Consider the following 12,927-nt stretch of genomic DNA (forward strand, 5'->3'; position numbering starts at 1 on the left):
TATTAACTTAAACTTTTGTTTGGCATTTCCTGCCTTTCATTTACAAATTGGCAATCTATATATACTAAATCCTAAACCTGTACATAAGTGCGCCTACTGTATACTTTACGACTTTTTAAACAAAACTTTACAAATGGCCGGCTATACATATTGGCCTTTCAAAAAAGCAAAAGTTATTTACAATACAAAGGAATCTTATCTCTTATTTTTACATTTTTTCAAAGATTTCTGTCTCTTTGTCTGCCATCTTTTTTGTTTCTATCTTTATGTCTTTTTCTTCTTTTGTCATTTTTCTTAGTCTACTTTTTCTTCATCCTTATCTTATCTTGCATTTTTATCTTTTCATCTTTATTCCAAATCAACATCTGGTATAACGTTATCTTCTCCATTGCATTTGGAACATCTGTGATCTGGGTATTTGTGTCCAATAAGTTTACAATATCTAATCAATAAGTCTTCTGAAATAAATTCTTTCTTTAGTGCTCGTGTTGTAGGTTGTTCCTCTGGCTTTAGTAATGATAAAATTCAACGCTGAACTTCATCCATATCTGCTCTTCTTAATTCCCTTGAGTTTGAATATATCATAACTTGATCTCTAGCGTAATAGCTCCATCTGGCATTTCCATTTAAATAATGTCGCGCCCCATTTTCGCAGAAAACGGGTTTTGTGCACGACCTAACAACTCTTTTGGCATTTTGAGTTTGGAGTCGCCACCTAACGAATTAAGGCACGTTAGGTCACCTATCTAACCTAACTAAGTCTAGCAAAGGTCAACGAGCCAGAGATCAGGGTAAGAGTTCAAATTACCTCGAGGGGAAGGTGTTGGCATCCCTCGAGGTCCACAAATGTGGGTCCCGGCCGTGTCTCATGCAATCTATGTGGGGGTTACAAGTAGCAATTAAGGTCACTTCATTTATTAGTGTATTTAAACTTGCTAAGTGATGACATAAAACAATTAAGACTATTTTCTTATTTTTACTAATTTAGATATGCAAGGCTAGGTGATAGCAATAAATAAACAATCAAATTTATTTTTTATTTACATACGAGACTATGTGCTGAACAAATATTGCAAATATTAAGCAATTAATATTTGCGAAAGTAAAGTTTTGAAAATTGATCAAGTTTTGAATAGGAATTTTTATTTTTAAAAAAATGTTTGTTTCTTTATAGGGATGATGCCACGATATTGTTGATCGCGCTCCTCCACCATAGAAACAATTTTGATTTTGAGGTCAGTCTTTATAAAATAATAGTTTATATTTTTGAAAATGATTTTAAAAGATATAGTTTGCATATAGGCACATGAATATTTATATATAAATACACATAATTCCTTTTAAAAAACCATGGGTAGGTGGTACTTCCGGGGACGCGTCGGGTTTAAAAATTGGAACTAGACCTCATAGTTCCTTTGACTTTCCCACTAACGATAGGTTAGGAGATAGTGCTTATAATTTATTTCAAAAAATAAACAAGGTCATAATCAATCCAAAGTTTTAAAGGATGATTGAATAATGACTTTTTTTAAAAAAAAAAAATATTGCAAAACCTTGTAAGAAGAAAAAGAGAAAAAAAATAGAACATTAATGTAGTAAATTTTTTAAATGCAAAGATTTTGATATGAAATATTCAAAAGCCAAGTAGTTTGTTCAATGCATGAAATGATTTTAATTTATTATCACTATTATTTTAAGAAAACAACATTTTGCATCATAAATGCGGAAATTTTCAAGGGGACAAATAAGATTACTAATTAAATAATATAAACTAATTTTAGGGAGAGGGCACAAACATGCACAACAAATTTTATTTTTATTATGGATATGCTAAAAGTTTATTTACAAGCCTATAGACATGATTTCTAGGTGTTCAAAAAAAAAAACGGAGTAACACATATATGCATGATTTTGTAAATCTAAATGATATGAACAGTTTAATCCTTAGGCATGGTTTCTACGTGACAAGACAATGCTAAAAAATTTATAACATTTTTAAAACACCTAATCCGCCTACTAAATTATGACAATTCGATTTTAACATTCAAAAACTAATGGCATGTAGTTATTTTTTTTTAAGACTTATTAACAAAAGCGTCAAGCAAATTGAAAATTGGTTAGATTATAACACCTACAAACAATAATTCTAGGAGGTTAAAGATAAACCTATAGGCATGATTTCTAACTTTTTAAAAAAAAAATTACAATGAACAAGTAGCATGTAAATCCCCTTCCCCTAGACGATCCCCCAAATAAATTTATATATATGAGCTTTAGAGTTATACAAATGTTACAACATTCAAATAAATAAAATAAGAAAAAAAATATCGATTCAAATAAACAAATAAATCTTTCTTCATGGCTAATCTTCAACTTGAACTTCAAGTTTGAAACCTGTCAAAGCAATCAAATAACTACACAAGTAATCACATTTATTTAGTCAAGGTGAGACATATGCAATTGTTTAACAACTTATACATAACAAAGGAATAGAACAATGAGCTCACACAAATGTACGAATACAAAAAATAATGTAAATGCTAATTCCGAATACTAACCGGTTAAGTAGTTTAGGAATGGTAGCAATGAAAAACAAGTTGATCCAACCTTTACTCGAACAAAAGCAAAATAGCAAAGTAGCAAAGAAGAACACTTGAATGTTTACCGGAATCTTAATGTATTTTTAGAGTAGCAAGAGAGCAATGAGAGAAGGAAGAGTGATGAGAGAACTTGTGATTGAGAGTGAATGAGTGTATGAGTTGATGAAATAATGAAGGGAGGGGGTCTTATTTATATAGCAAAGAGGAGGAATCAAAATAAGGAAAAGAATAAATTAAGGAATGAAATAAATATACTATCTTCCTTATTCAAAAAAGGAGATTCAAATCAGCCAAAATTTAAAAATATCATTACCAAATATAAGCAAGTACAAACAATTAGGAAGAATAATATTATTTTTTTCTTAAATAAAGAAGAACAAAAATCAAATTTATTAAATTATTTTTTACCATATAAAAACAAGTAAGAATCAGTCAATTTTACAAATAAGGAAAAAGGGATCAATTAATATTATTTTTCTTTAACAAGCGGAGAGTAAGAAAATCAAAACAATTCTTTTACCTAAATTAACACAATTACTAAATGCAAATCCAATAAGAGATCCATTACATTTACCAAATAAGCAATTGAAAATTTACTAAATTTGAAGTGCCAGCAACCTGTCAAAACTTAGGCTAAGCAAAGACAAAAATAAGAATAAATCAAAAAAGGGAAAGAGTTATTTAGGAAATCACAGATGATTTATTTCCTTAGCAAGAGGAGAACTAAATCAGTCACTCTATTTAGGGTGAGGAAATACCCATTAATCATATAAACTATATTAAAGGGCAGACTATACTAAGGGGAGAAGTAATAATAAATTTGATTAATCTCAATCAAGCAAGAATAATGGAGAGATAAACGATTAAGTGTAAACAAGAAACCTCACAAGATTAATTATTATAGGTGACATCGTCAAAACTTAAGTAAGACAAATTAAGCATACACAAATAATTATTTAAATCCACTTATCATGATGGACCCATTGACATACAATTCCAATCAACATTAAAATATAAATCACCAATGTTACTTCCAACCATAAACACGTAAATAAAAAGAAAAGTAAAAATTTACTTCAATCTAGACAAGCAGGAAGGACAAATGATTGTATTCAACAAAGTATCGACACATGACAAAATCTGGTGATCTGAACTAACATTTCGATTCTAAGACTAAAATGAATTTTACATGTACTGAGCATGCATAGAACTTCCATATAATAAAAAAAAATCAAAGTCAAAGTGCAAATAAAAAGAAGAGTAAAATTTCTAAAACATGCTATAATAACCTGAAAAGAATGTACCCGAACGGATCCGTCTCTTGAAAAACTTAAAAGCTTTCAAAAACTCCGTATGAACTCGCCTTGTTTACTGGTTCGGAGCTGCTGGTCGGCTGCACCGCGTGGCTGCTTACTGCTCACCGGAAAAGAGAAGAGAGGGACAGAAAACGTCAGAGTTGCTGCTGATCGCCTGGCTGTTGTTTTTTGCTGGTTGGTGCGCTGGTTCTCCAGCTGCTACTGCCGGTTGAAGTTGCTGCCCCTACTGCCTCACTGCTGCTGGCCACGAATTCGCCTTGCTTCTCCTCCGCCGGAGCTGCTGCCGGTCCGCCGGTCTTCTTTTATTGCTGTTTTTTTGTTGCCAACGATGGAGAAGAGAAGGCGGGGAGAGAGGGAGCAGTGGAGGAAGCGGAGGGGAGAGAAGAGAAGAGGAGTTAAGAAGGAGAAGGGAAAGAGGGAGAAAGAGGCGGTCGCCGGGAAAGAATGGGCAGAAAGAGGGAGGGGGCTGGCGGCTGCCAAGGAAGGGGAGGGAGAATAATTGAACATTTTAGGTTTTGATTTTTTAGTGTATTCAAATCAAGAAGAAAAGGGAATTTAATCACAATCGTTGATTTAAAGGGCTAGGATTCGATCTAGGATTTATTTATTTAAATGGACGAATGAGATTAAAAGATGACATTTAAAAGTCAGATTTAGTTGGATATGAAATAGCTAAAATTGCAATTAAATTGGCTAGAATTGAAATGAAAGAGAGACTATGATTGAAATAAAATTTAATTGAAGTGGCTAGAATTGAAAGAAATTATGATAGAATAGGCTAGAATTTAAGGAAAGTACAGAAATTACAATTTAATTAAAATACTACATATATTAAAATATTTTATATAATTAAAAATCATTTAAATTTTGAAATATTTGAAATTCGTTAATAATTTTAAAATATTTTAATAATATTTACGATAACTTTATAGAGTAAAACATACTAAAATATATAATTTTCAAGCAAAGTCGGCTAAAAATTCTAAAATTTAAAATACGTATTTAATCGAATAGTATTCCTAAAAATAGTCAAAGGTCGATCAAAATTGGGTGTCAACAAATAATTATTTGCTAATTCTTGTATGATAGTTGATATACCAATTGTTCTTTTATTGGCATAAAAACATGGTATTTCTATCTTTGGTATTTCATTCTGATGTCCAATATCTTCTGGTATGATCATATCTTTTGTTAATCCTATCTTAATAACTTGAATTGGAGATTTTACCTCCTCATATAATATTTCTGCTGGTGCTGTATAAAACTTAATATAAAATAAGTTTCCTTTTGTAACTCTTTTATATGTAATAAATGCTTTGTATAACTCTGGTATTCCATTGAGTTCTTCTCCGTCATATGTATATACTGTACTTAGTAATCCATAACTGTAACATGTCTTAAACTAGGTTAGCACTAGTTTTTGGTTGTGCTATAAGTCTATTGTATCCTTGTAATTTTTGAGTTATATAGTCTTGACTTGGATCTTTGGTTTGGTTAGATCTAGGGTTGAGATTTAAATAAGTTTGGATTCTATATATATTTTCAATGAAGGTTTGTGTAATATAATTGTATCTTTTCTTTTCACTTTAGTTTTGTATACTCACTGCATAGGTAGAAGTTTGTGGTTCTATGGGTATTTGTTTTGGTGTATTTTGAATAAATGGTTTTGCAAATAACTGGTTTAAATTTGTATTTCGTGGTTTTTCACTAACTTTTCTACTTGTACCTGCAGCTGTATTTAAACAAACATTATGGGTTTTAGGGAGTTTCCCATCAGCTCCTTTTATCTCTGGAATTTTACCGTCTTCCGATCGACGTAGCTCCGCATTTTTATAGTCATGCTGCTGACTTATATTAGCTTTAGACTTCAGGTTATCCTCATTAGTCTTTAGCTTTTGTATCTCATTGTCCATACTGTCCACTTTAGTACAAAGTGTAGTAATGGCTTTGAGTAGCTCTTCAATTGTATCTTCGTTTTTGTTCTCAGTCTGGGTAGTTTTGTCTTGATAAGTAGTCTGCAACACCATTCTTATTAGTCTTTATCACTTCAATTGTAAATGTAAAGTTTAATATATTTAATATCAATCTTCTAATTTCTTTTGTTGTTACTGAATCTTGTATTTTTCTGGTTAACCATCATTTTACTTGTGTATTATATGTTCTTACAATAAATTTGTTATATACAATATATGGCTTCAATGCTAATAAACATTATATACTGAAAATAAATCTTTCCTATTTATTTCCCATTTTATTTCCGTATTTGTATATGTGCCTGAATAATATCTACAGTGATATTCTATATTATTGTCATTATATTTATATTTTAATACTCCTCCATAACTTTTTTCACTTGCATCAGTTTCTACTATATAAATAAATTTTTAATCTTCATCCGGAAAATATAATTTTGGTAATGTTTCACATAATAATTTTATATTTTGTATTTGTGTTTGATCTCTATTATCAAAAGGATATTCTACATCTTTCTTTAGTTTTTGTTGTAATGGTTTTAAATTTTCTGCTAATTTTGGTATATATTCTCTTACTTGGTTAACTAATCCTAAAAAGGATTGTATTTTCTTTTTTGTATCTAATTATTCATTCGAGGTTATTATTTTTTGTACTATATGCGTTTGCATTTTTATTCCATTTTTATCTATTTGTATTCCTAGGAATTCTATTTGTTTTTTCATTATTTCTGCTTTTTTTTTACTTAAACTTATTACTGACTGTTGTATTATACGTATAAATTTTTCTAATAATCTTATGTGTTCATCTTGTGTTTTAGAATATAATAATATATCATCAATATATACACACAATTTTCGAGTTGTTTAAAATAGTTATCCATAAAATGTTGAAATCTACCTGGTGCATTTTTATATCCAAATGGTAATACATTCCATTCATAAAATCCTTGTGGTACTGTGAATGGTGTATGTTTTTTAGATTCTTCTTCTAACTTTAAATGATAAAATCCTGATTTACAATCAAATTTACTAAAGTAATTATATCCTTGTATTTGTCTTATCTTTAATATTTTATTTGGTATTGGATAATTATATGTTTTAGTTTTTGCATTTAAATTTCTATAATCAATTACCATTCTACTTTTTCCTCTTTTTTGTTCACTATATTTACTAAAAATAAATGCCGGACTTGTATGTTTACTATTACTTTCTTGTATATATCCATCTTTTAGTAATTCACTTATATGTATTTTAAATTCATTTAAATCATTAAAATTATATTTTAATGGTTTTTGTGTTATTATGTTATTTTCATCAATCAGTTCCATTTTAACTTCTGTTTTATGTTTTTCCCATCCTTTAAAAGGATCTTCGTGATACAATAATTCTAATTTTTCTTGGATTATTTTTACTTTATCTAAGGAAAATATAATTAATTCTATTCTAGGGTCTTCTTCTTTTATATTTTCTAATTTTTGTGTAATTTTTTCACTGCCTTTAATCCATTCTGTTGTTTTTCTTCTTTTGTTACCTACTCTTCTTGCTCCTATCTTTTGTTTACATGTTGTTGTGAACCACCAGTGTGTTTTTGTTATTATATGTTGGATATAATTTTTCTAAAAATGGCATTCCTAATAACATATCTTTTGTTGTTAATTCAAAATTATATATTTCGTCTACAGTTAATATTTTATCCCATATTTGTATTTTTATATTTTTTGCCTTGTATGTAATCATACTTCCTTCATTATTAAATCCTGTTATTACTATTGGTGTTTTTAACTTTTTCCATTTTTCTTCTGGTAAACAATTGTATTTACATATATTAGCCTCTGCTCCTGTATCTATCATTGGTGTATAATATCCGTTATAATATCCTTCTATTATTATCTTCGCGAGTATATATATTTTCATATATATTTTTTATATTAAAGTCCTTTTTATTATGACTTTTTTATTTTGATAATTTATCGTTAGTTGTTTATCCTCTATATTATATGGTTTTACTTGTTCTAGCCATTTTATTCCTAACGTTATATTTTCATTTCCTTGATATATTTTAAATTTTATCATCATTGGTATACCTCCAATTATTATTTCTTGTTTAGTTGTTTCTTCAATATTTATTGATACTTTTGGTAATTCTGGACATGAGTATTCCGTAGTAATTATTTTTTCTTCCATAACTAACTCTCTTGTAATATAACTTTCTTCTTCTCCTGTATTTATTAGTATTAAATATTTTCTTTGCTCCATTATTCCTGTTATATAATAATGGTGTGGTTTTATTTCTTCTTCTATTAATTTTTGTGAAATTATATTTATTCTTTTGGAACTATTTGAAGTACTCATTTTTTATGATGTTTGTGGTATATCATTATTATTTATTCTTTTTGATGTGCTCAGTCTTTCTTGTACTATCTCTAAATCTTCTTCTATATCAATTTCGTTATAACTATAGTCATTATTATCTATAACCGTAACTATTTATTCAAAGGGGTTTTCTATTTTTATTTTATTTATTTTATTTTTTGCTGTTATTTTATGTTTTGTTGTTAAAACATATAAATTCTTACATCTGGCTATAAATATTTTACTTCCAGGTGCTAGTTCTATTCCTGACATTTTCCAATATAACACTAATGATTTATCTATATTTCTGTCATTAATTGCTACTGAGTAATTAACACTTATTATAAATTTAAATTTTTGGTATATTAAATTACCTTTTACTGCACTTATTATACTTTTTTATATAGGTTGTATAATTCTATCATCTGCTAAATATATTTCTATAGGTGTATCTATTCCTTCTCTAAAACATGCTTTTATTAATATTTCAGTTCCTCCTAAATGTACATATTTAATTGAGTTTTTTGCATTTATTTCTTGTATTTATTTATTAATTATTCTCTTATTTATTATTGGTATTTTAGCTTTTCCTTTGGTATACTTACAATCTATGATATGTTCTCTTTGACTTACTACATAATATTCTTCTTTTTGTCATTTAAACCAATTTTTATTTTTGGTACTTCTAATATTTTTTTTACACTTAGATCTAATTCTTTTCCTTTTATTTGTTCAATATACTATTATCAAATATTATTTTTTGTTCTAAAGTTTCTTCATCTTGACATTCTTCTTTATTTATTATTTGTATATCTGCTTCAGTCATTTATATTATAAAATTCATTATCTGATTCTAATTTTATGTCATCATCTATTTCATTTTTCTGATATTTCATATATACTATCTTCACGTTCTAAATCATAATCGACATATTCTATTTGTGTATATTTTTCATTTTCCATAATTATTTCTGATATTTGTTTCCTCTTTGGATTTTTAGGTAATTTACAATCTTTAGCTATATGTCCTAATTTTCCACAATTATAGCAAGTACATTTCGTCAATTTTCTTTTTGGTCTAAATGGTCTTTTAGTTTTGTAATTTTTTACATAATATTTCTTTCTTGGTTTTTTATATTTATATGTTGATCTATATTTTTTATAATTTTTATTTCTATTATACTTCTTTTTATAATATCTATGTGTACAACCAAATTGAGGTGCTATTTTATTTTTACAACATGCTAAGTTTTTTACTAATACTTTTTCCATTTTTACATTTTCTTTATGTTTTTCACATAGTTCTGTAAACCATCATTGTAAGAATTTCATTCTAGCTCCTAAAGTATCTGTTAATTCTGATTCATTTCAACTTTCTATTATTTTTGAACTAAAAGGTTCTGGTAATTTTGTAAAATATAATTTTCTTATTTCCTTACTTTCTTCCAGGTTATATGTTCCTTTATAATAATATTCTCTAAATGCACATGTATATTCATCTATATAACACATATTACATATTGTCAATTTTGCCATTAAATTTCTATTTATAACCTTAACTTTATTTTGTTCTTCTACTTCTGTTGTCATACTACTAAATTCATTTCTTATAGCTATTTCATATTTATTTAATATTTCCATAGATGTTGTAGCTATTTCTCCATTAAATTTTTTATTATTTCTTAAAGTCTTTATACTTTCTTCCGTTAAATTTTGTAACCATAATTTTACTGTTCCTATAAGTGTTCTTTCTATATATCCTTGTGTTTCTGTCATTCCTATTTTGCTATCTATTAGTTGTTTTGATATATATCCCATCCATAATTGAATTGTTTTATTTATATCTGCTACACAGTCTAAATCTAAAAAATTGTGTTGTTCAATTGTTGGTCTAGGTGTCCATTTATTTAATCTTTTATCCCATAAAATTTTTTCTTTATCATATTTTTCATAACTTACATTATAATATGTTGGATTTAAGTATTTTGGAATTTTTACTCCTGATGTACTAGGTTTTTCATTCATGTCTATATCTCCCGTATTTATCTCTACATTTTTTGTATTATCTATATTGTCTAAAAGTTCTATATATGTTTCACTTATCTCTGAGTGTTGTTCTTCTAAATCATCGTTGATATCATCAATTCTTACTTCTGGCAGATTGGTTAGATTATCTTGATTACTTTCTTCTGATTTATCTTCTAATTGCAATCTTTCTTTAAATTTGTTTATCTCATTTGCTAAGTTTCTTTTCTGTTCTTTTTCTTTTTGTTTTATTTCATACATTTCTTTCAACATTGCTAATTCTTTTTCTATTTACTTCTTCTATTTGTTGTACTTCTTTCTTGGCTTGATGTTTTATTTTTTCAATTTCCATTTTCTATCTATTTCTTCATTTTCTTTTGCTATCCTCACCATAGCAGTTAAATTATCTTCTAATTTTACCGTTTCTTTTTCTAACATTAAACTTAAATTGTGACCTATTTTCTTATATCTTCTTCCTAGATTAGAAAATATAATCCTTATTTTTAATCCTTCATAGTTTTCAAATATTTTTTCGTCTATTGCATATTCTTCATTATCCATTTATAAATTATGTTGTAGTTGATATTCTAGATTATTTATTTGTATTTCTAGATATAAAATAGTATTTCTTTGTGCTATTATAGATTTTTCACAAATTCCTGCAAATATATTACTATTTAGTCTATATCTTAATTCTTTTCTTTTTGCCATAATTATTTTATTAAGTTCTTGTTTATATTCGTTATTCATCGTATTTTTAAATATTTAATAATTTATGTTCTAATTTGAAAATAATATCTATCATTTCTTCTAATTCTTTATTATTAGTTTTTGTAATATTAAGTTGTATATATTTTGGGTATAATTTGTTTAATTTTCTTCTTTTTTTTTTTATTTTTCTGTTGATGCTATACATCTTTTCATCTTTCATGGCTCTGATACCATTGTTGGGGGGTGCGAATTCATCATAGAGTAAGATATATATTTTATCATAAAGTTCTTTTGATAATTATTCTAATCTAAATATTTCTTTAATATTATTTATTATATATTATATGTATAACATATCTTGGGTTCTTTGGTACATGTATAAATTTTCTTGCATTAATTGATTTAATAATCTTATATTTTCCATAGTTCCTATCCAATATTCTAAATAGTCATATTTCATTTTAATCTGAATTTATTTCTAAATCGTATATATCTATTCTTTCTATATCTAATTCTTGTAAATCTATTTCATACCATTCCTTATTTAATATATCTTCTATATCATGATTAAATATTTTTCCCATATAATTTTTTTTATGTCAACAATTTCTATATCTTTAAGTATATATAGGATCAAAGTTTTATAGCTTTTTATTTCATCATACATTGTAATCATGTTTGTTTATTTATGCAGGTTTGTTTTCAATTATTCCTTCCGATCATATCATTATTCAATTAAATTCATACTAGTTTGCACCTCCAGAATGAATAACTTTTAGTTTTCATCTGTTACCTAACTTCATTTCCGATAAATCATCTTATCAAATTCATCAAATTATGTTGAATGATCAACTTATATAAATGGAGATATAAATTAAGAATATGTACAAATCTCTCCATTAGAACAAAAAGTAGAGGAAAACTACAAATCTAATGAGTTAGTTNTATATATATATATATATATATTCATACAAAAGTATATCCATATTTATATAAATTTTATGTTCTTAGGTTTTACTCGTTGACGACCCAAATCGAGTTGTGAGTGTCACCCACCACTTAACCCCCTTTAAATTCTATTCGAGCGGTGTCTCAACATCTCCTAAAACTTTCTATACAATCATGTTACTCACCAGATAGTAGAAAATAGTGATATTTTGATACTCGTTACTCGTTATTACTATACAAAATTCGTCTAACCATTAATCATTATTATATAGTTGCATCTTAATCATAATCCATCACTAACTCTTATTATCCTCATGTCCAGTTAGCTCTTCCCTTCATAGCAAAGTCAACTTTTTCATTAACATCACACCTAAAACTCAGTTATACCAATCAAATTTGAGCGACTAACCCAATTTTATACATACTTTCTTACTAAAATCTTTAATTGTGTTCACCCAAGTCGACTGACTGGACTTTCTTTATCCCTAAGCTTATGATTCCAGTATCAATCCACTCCTTTGAAACTTATGATAAAATCATGATCCCTCATTTTGAATCCTCAAGACACACTTTACAACCTAAATTCTCTAAGATCCTATCAAATATCCACCACTAAAATCTTCCTTAAAATAATGTTTAATCGAAGTGTCCGTAGTAACAAAGTAGTAGGTTTCTGTTATGTAAATGCAACACCAAATCTTATTATCTTACCATATTATACAACTGGCAACTCCACAAGTTTAGTATTCTCATTTTACAATCGAAGTATTTTTTTGCACATAGCTCAAGTACTACCACACCATGAAAGTCCGTTGGATACCTCACTAAAACACATCATATCTATCGCTAAGATCGTACCAAATAGCCCACAAATTTCTACCCCCTAAATATTTGCAAGACATATCTTTCGTTTCTCTATTTTCAGGAAACCATCTTATGCTCTCTCTCTCTCTCTCCCCCTCTCTCTCTCTCTCTCTCTCTCTCTATATATATATATATATA

General features: G+C 27.5%; 1 pseudogene; it reads right to left on the reverse strand.

Moving 5' to 3' along the window:
- Nucleotides 1-5,313: 5,313 nt before the first annotated feature.
- On the reverse strand, nt 5,314-6,042 carry LOC107019623 (annotated as a pseudogene).
- Nucleotides 6,043-12,927: the final 6,885 nt, after the last annotated feature.

This window comes from Solanum pennellii, chromosome 5 (assembly GCF_001406875.1).
Source record: "Solanum pennellii chromosome 5, SPENNV200".
NCBI classification, from domain to species: domain Eukaryota; kingdom Viridiplantae; phylum Streptophyta; class Magnoliopsida; order Solanales; family Solanaceae; genus Solanum; species Solanum pennellii.